Genomic DNA, 6,778 nt, shown 5'->3' on the forward strand with positions numbered 1-6,778 from the left:
TGCTTTATATTGCTTTTATTATGTTTAGGTATTGGCCTTGCATTCCTGATCTCTCCAACACATTTAACACGAAGAAGTGTTATATTTTATGAAAAGCATCTAATGAGATGATCATGTAATTTTTCCTTTGAGTTTGTTTATATAGTGGATTATATAATAATCCATATATAATCCATATATATATATGGATTTTTGTATATTGAATCACCCTTGCATCCCTGGTCTGAAGCCTACTTGATCATAATGAATGATGATTTTGATGCGTTCTTGGATTCAGTTTGCTAGAATTTTGTTGAGTATTTTTGTAATTTCATAAGTGAAATTGGTCTGAAGTTCTCTTTCTTTGTTGGATCTCTGTGTGGTTTAGGTATCAGAGTAATTGTGGCATTGTAGAATGAAATAGGTAGTGTTCCTTCTGTTTCTATTTTATGGAATAGTTTGGGGAATGTTGGTATTAGCTCTTCTTTGAAGAATTCTGGTAGAATTCTGCACAAAATCCATCTGGCCCTGAGTTTTTTTTGGTTGGGAGATTTTTAGTGACTTCCTCTATTTCCTTAGGGGATATGGCCTGTTAGGACAATTGAACTGCTCGCAATTTAACTTTGGTGTGTGGTACCTGTCTAGAAAACCATCCATTTCATCTAGATTTTCCAGTTTTGTTGAATATAGGCTTTTGTAGTAGGATCTGGTGATTTTTTAAATTTCCTCAGTTTTTGTTATTACGTCTCCCTTTTCATTTTTGATTTTGTTAATTTGGAAATTGTGTCTGTGCCCTCTGGTTAATCTGGCTAAGGATTTATCTATCTTGTTCATTTTATCAAAGAACCAGCTTTTGCTTTTGTTGATTCTCTTTGTTTCTGTTTGGTTGGTTTCCACCCTGATTTGATTATTTCCCACAGTCTACTCATGAGTACATTTGCTTCTTTTTCTTCTAGGGCTTTCAGATGTGCTGTTAAGTTGTTAGTGTAAGATCTCTTCGATTTCTTTCTTTTCTTCTCTTTGTTTCTTTGTTTGTTTGTTTCTTTCCTTTCCTTTCTTTTCTTTTCTTTTCTTTTCTTTTCTTTTCTTTTCTTTTCTTTTCTTTTCTTTCTTTCTTTCTTTCTTTCTTTCTTTCTTTCTTTCTTTCTTTCTTTCTTTCTTTCTTTCTTTCCTTTCCTTTCCTTTCCTTTCCTTTCCCTTTCTTTCTTTCTTTCTTTCTTTCTTTCTTTCTTTCTTTCTTTCTTTCTTTCTTTCTTTCTTTCTTTCTTTCTTTCTTTCTTTCGTATATATTCTTTATTTACGTTTCAACTGTTATCCCCTTTCCCGATTTTGCCCCTCCCGGAAACCCCCTATTCCATCCCCCTCCCCCTGCTTCTATAAGGTGTTCCTCCACCCACCCACTCTTGCCTCCCTGACCTTGCTTTTCCTACACTGGGGCATCTATCGAGCTTTCATAGGACCAAGGACCTCTCCTCCCATGATGTCTGACAAGGCCATCCTCTACTATATATTCAGCTGGAGCCATGTGTACTCCTTGGTTGATGGCTTAGTCCCTGGGAGGTTTGGGGGGGGCGGTCTGGTTGGTTGATATTGTTGTTCTTCCTATGAGGTTGCAAACCCCTTCAGCTCCTTCAGTCCTTTTTTTAACTCCTCCATTGGGGACCCCGAGCTTAGTCCAATGGTTGGCTGCAAACATTGGACTCTGTATTTGTAAGGCTCTGGCAGGGCCTCTCAGGAGACAGCCATGTCAGGCTCCCTTCAGCAAGCATTTCTTCGCATTCACAATAGGGGTTTGGTGACTGTATATGCAATGAATCCCCGGGTGGGACAGTCTCTGGATGGCCTTTCCTTCAGTCTCTGCTCTACACTTTGTCTCCATGTTTGCTCCTGTGAGTATTTTGTTCCCCTCTCTAATTTCTTTATGAAGGCATTTAGTACTATAAATTTTCCTCTTGGCCCTGTTTTTATTTTGTCCCATAAGTTTGTGACAAATGTTGTGCCTTCATTTTCATTGAATTCTAAAAAAGTCTTTAATTTCTTTCCTTATTTCTTCCCTGGCCAAATTATCATTGAGTAGATAGTTGTTCAGTTTCCATGGGTATCTGGGGTTTCTGTTGTTTTTGCTGTTGTTGAAATCTCTAGCCTAAGTCTGTGGTGATCTGATAGGATGCATGGGATTATTTCAATCTTCTTGAGGCTTGTTTTGGGACCAATTATATGGTATATTTTGGAAAAGGTACCATGAGGTGTGAGAAGAAGGTATAGTCTTTTGTTTTATGGTGAAATGTTATGTATGTTAAATCCATTTGGTTCATAACCTCTATTAGTTTCTGTTTAGTGTCTCTGTTTATTTTCTGTTTCAATGACCTGTCCATTGTTGAGAGTGGGGTGATGAAGTCTCCCACTATTATTATGTGGAGATCAATGTGTTTTTTGAACTTTAGTAAAGCTTCTTTTATGAAAGTGGGTGCCCTTGCATTTGGGGCATAGATGTTCAGAACTGAGACTTTCTCTTGGTGGATTTTGCCTTTGATGAATATGAAGTGTCCTTCCTTGTCACGCTTAATAACTTTTGGTTGAAAGTCTATTTTATTGGATATTAGGATGGCAACTCCAGCTTATTTCTTGGGACTGTTTGCTTGGAAGACTTTCTTTTATAGCCCTTTACTCTGAGGTAATGTCTGTCATTGTCATTGAGGTATATTTCTTGTATGCAGCAAAATGCTGGACCCTGCTTGCTTGAATCCAGTCTGTTAGCTTATGTCTTTTATTGGGGATATTGAGAGATACTAGAGACATATGATTGTTCATTCCTGTTATGTTTGTTGTAGTAGATGGCATTACATGCATGCGATTTTCTCCTTTTGGGTTTGTTGTGAGATGATTAATATCTTGTTCTATCTTTGGTGTAGGAATCATCCTTGTGTTGAAGTTTTCCTTCTAGAATCCTCTGGATTGGTAGATAAATATTGTTTAAATTTGGTTTTGTCATGGAATATTTTGGTTTCTACATCTATGATGATTGAGAGTTTTGTAGGGTATAGTAGCCTGGGTTGGCGTTTATATTCTCTTAGAGTCTGTATGACATCTTCCCAGGATCTTTTTTAGGGTCTCTGTTAAGATGTCCAGTGTAATTTTGATAGGTCTACCTTTATATGTGACTCAGCCTTTTCCCCTTGCAGCTTTTAATATTCTTTCTTTGTTTTGTGGATTTGGTGTTTTGATTATTATGTAGTGAGAAGATTTTCTTTCCAGTTCAATCTATTTGGTGTTTTATAAGGCTTCTTGTACATTTATGGTCATCTTTTTCTTTAGGTTGGGGAAGTTTTCTTCTATAATTTTGTTTAAGACATTTTTTGGGTCCTTTGAGCTGGGAATCTTTGCTCTCTTATATTCCTATTATTCATAGGTTTGGTCTTTTCATTGTGTCCTGGATTTCCTTGATGTTTTGGGTTAGAAATTTTTTTGTTTCGAATTTTCTTTGACTGTTGTGTCAATATCTTCTAAGGTATCTTCTATGCCTGCTATTCTCTCTTTTATCTCTTGCATTCTGTTGCTGATGCGTGCATCATTCCTGACGTCTTTTCTAGGTTTTCTGTTTCCAGGGTTGCCTCCATTTGTGTTTTCTTTATTGTTTCTACTTCCAGTTTTAGGTCTTGGACTGCTTTGTTCAATTCCTTCACCTATTTGATTATGTATTCCTATATTTCTTTAAAGAATTTTGTTTCCTCTTTAAGGGCTTCTACCTGTTTACCTATGTTTTCCTGTATTTCTTTCAGTGAGTTTATATTTTCCTTAAAAAACTCTGTTTTCTTTATGTGAGGATTTTAGGTCAGCATCCTTGTTTTAAGGCGTGTTGGTGTATCCAGAGATTGTTGTGGTGGTAAAACTGGGTTCTGATGCTGTCAGAATATATTGGCTTCTGTTGTCTATGGTCTTGTGCTTGCCTCTTGCCATCTGGTTATCTCTGGTGTTAACTGGCCTGGGTGTTTCTGTCTGGAGCCTGCTTCCTGTGTCCCTTAGTTGCTGCAGTCTCCTGGGAGGCTTGTGGCCCTGGCTGTAGCAGACCTCCTGGGATGCCTTCAGATTGTAGGGTCTTCAGACAAGCTGATGGTCTGCCCAAGCTTAAGGCACAGCCCCTTGTTTGTTTGTTTGTTTTTAAACTGAAACATTGCTGCCTAAAATCTTTTACACACGTTGCCTTAACAGTTGCTTCAAGGTATAATCACTGGGGATCGCGGAGCAGGTGGTGTGCACAAGCTAACCAAGCAGCCACAGCAGGGAGGATAGACAAACCAACTGGTCACTGGGCTCACCATAAGGAGGCTCTGTGAGCAGCCTGGCCCTCAGGAAGGCTCTCAAGCAGTGACCAACACGCGTTCCGTACCCTCTCAAGGCAGGCTAGTTTGTGGTTATAGACCTCCAGGGGAGCCCGCCATTGTAGTTAGGGGCTCTGAAGACATTGCCAACCTGGCAGAGACTCAGGCCAAAATCCAGGTAGCTGGAGGACAGCTGAGTTTTAAAGGCAAGGTTCTCAGACTAACTATGGCAGAAGATGCTAAAGATGTGATTAAGGAGATTGAAGAGTTTGACGGCCTCGAAGCTCTGCGATTGGAGGGCAACACAGTGGGTGTGGAAGCTGCCAGAGACATTACCAAGGCCTTAGAGACAAAGTCCAGGCTGAAAGGATACCACTGTAGTGAGATGTTCACCGGAAGGCTTCGGTCTGAGATCCCACCAGCTCTGAGCTCACTGGGGGAGGGACTCATCACTGCAGGAACACAGCTGGTGGGACTCGACCTCAGTGACAACACATTTGGATCCGATGGAGTGCAAGGCTTCAAGGTCCTCCTCAAGAGCCCAGCCTGCTTCACCCTGTGGGAACCCAAGCTTAACAACTGTGGCATGGGCATCGGTGATGGCAAGATTCTGGCAGCAGCTCCAACTATCACTGCAAGTCCGGTGCCCAAGGCAAGCCGCTGACCCTGAAGGTGTTTGTGGCTGGCATAAATCTCCTGGAGAATGATGGAGTCACTGCTCTGGCAGAAGTTTATGGGATCACCGGAGACCCTGGAAGAGGTCCATATGCCACAGAATGGAATTAACCACCCTGGTGTCACAGCCCTGGCCCAGGTATTTGCCATCAACCCCCTGTTGGGAGTCATCAACCTAAATGACAACACCTTCACTGAGAAGGGTGCGGTGGCCATGGCTGAGACCCTGAAGACTCTGGGACAAGTGAAGGTGATCAATTTTGGAGACTCCCTGGTGCGCTCTAAGGGCACCGTTGCCATCGCAGATGCTGTCCGCAGGGGCCTGTCCAAGCTGAAGGGGCTGAGCCTGTCATTCTGGGAAATCAGGAGAGATGCTGCCCTCATTGTCACCGAGGCCGTCAGGGCTGACGAGGCTGAGCCGGAGGAGCTGGACCTCGAGGGCAATGCCCTAGGAGAAGAGGGCGGCAAGTGACATCAGGAGGTGCTGGACAGCTTCAAGATGGCCAAGGTGCTGGCATCCCTCAGTGATGATGAGGGAGAGGACGAAGAGGAGGAGGATGAGGAAGAAGAGGAGCCACTGCAGCGAGGGTCGGGAAAAGGAGCCAGTTACACCCTCTGGACTCTAAGAGAGGGGAGCCAGCCTCCGTGCTGTTCTCAGCCTCCCACAGACTTCCCCTCCCCAGAGAAGCTGCTGCGCCTGGGTCCTGAGGTCTCAGTGCTGATGGTCCAGCAGACTGATACCGCCGACCCTGAGAAGGTTGATTCAGCCTTCCTGAAGGTGGCCTCAGGGACGAAGCCTCAGTGAAGACAGCCGTGCTGGAGGCCACTGAGGCCCTCATGAAGCTGTTCCTCTTTCACCTCCAGCACCTTCCCTACCAGGTCGCTCATCCACACGGGTCTGCTCCAGCGTGAGTGAAGACAAGATCAAGGCCATTCCCAACCTGCACGGCCCGCTGGTGGTGTCGAGGCACGTGGTGAGGCAGGACTATTTCCCCAAGGCCCTTGCACCCCTGCTGTTGGCGTGTGTGTGTGAGACAAAGCCCAATGGCGCGCTGGAAGCCCTTGCCCGCCACAGTCTGCTGCAGACACTATCCAACATCTAGATTTAAAGCCAACTTCTCCTCAGTCTCTCACCCTGCCTGCCCCCGAGACCAGGGGTCTTAGATGGACTGAGTGCAGCCAGCATCTCCATTGGATAGGATTCTGACCAGAGGCAGGGGAGGGTCTTTGTCTCTCATATCATATTGGTCCTTTGATACTGTGTTGGTCTGGTGTATGTGTGTGTGTGTGTGTTTGTGTGTGTGCACTTCCTGTCTGGATTGCACATCTTCATCTCCCTGCTGGACTAACCCCGGTCCACTGCGGGGTTAGTAATGCCCAGAGGTGGAAAGCAGCTTTGTTATTAAATATATTGAACAATTGCTTCAAAAGTTCTCTGAAGCTCATCCGTAAGACTGTGAGGGCTGGGCCGGATCTATAAACCGCACCAAAGTGTCTTCCAAGGTAGGCAGGTCAGATGTGGGGAAGTCGCTTACCTTCCCCTACACAATGCCTCACTCCTACCAGTCTGACTTGCTCTGTGGTTGTCTGTGGTTGACCATGCAGATAGCTCAAGCTCCCTTGCTGTGAACTCCGCTTGTGTGTATTAGTTCCCTCAAGGTGCCGGGCATTATTCATCCATTATTATTATTATTATTATTGTTATTATTATTATTGCTGCTGCCGTTGTTGTTACTGTTATAATAATTATTATTATTGTTATTATTATTATCATTATTGACCATAGATGCTTCCTTCCCTGGATT

General features: G+C 43.6%; 1 pseudogene; it reads left to right on the top strand.

The window, feature by feature from the left end:
• Positions 1–2,656: 2,656 nt before the first annotated feature.
• On the top strand, positions 2,657–6,076 carry LOC127673729 (ran GTPase-activating protein 1-like; annotated as a pseudogene).
• The last annotated feature ends 702 nt before the right edge of the window (positions 6,077–6,778 follow it).

The sequence above is a fragment of the Apodemus sylvaticus genome, chromosome 23 (assembly GCF_947179515.1).
Source record: "Apodemus sylvaticus chromosome 23, mApoSyl1.1, whole genome shotgun sequence".
Lineage (NCBI taxonomy): Eukaryota > Metazoa > Chordata > Mammalia > Rodentia > Muridae > Apodemus > Apodemus sylvaticus.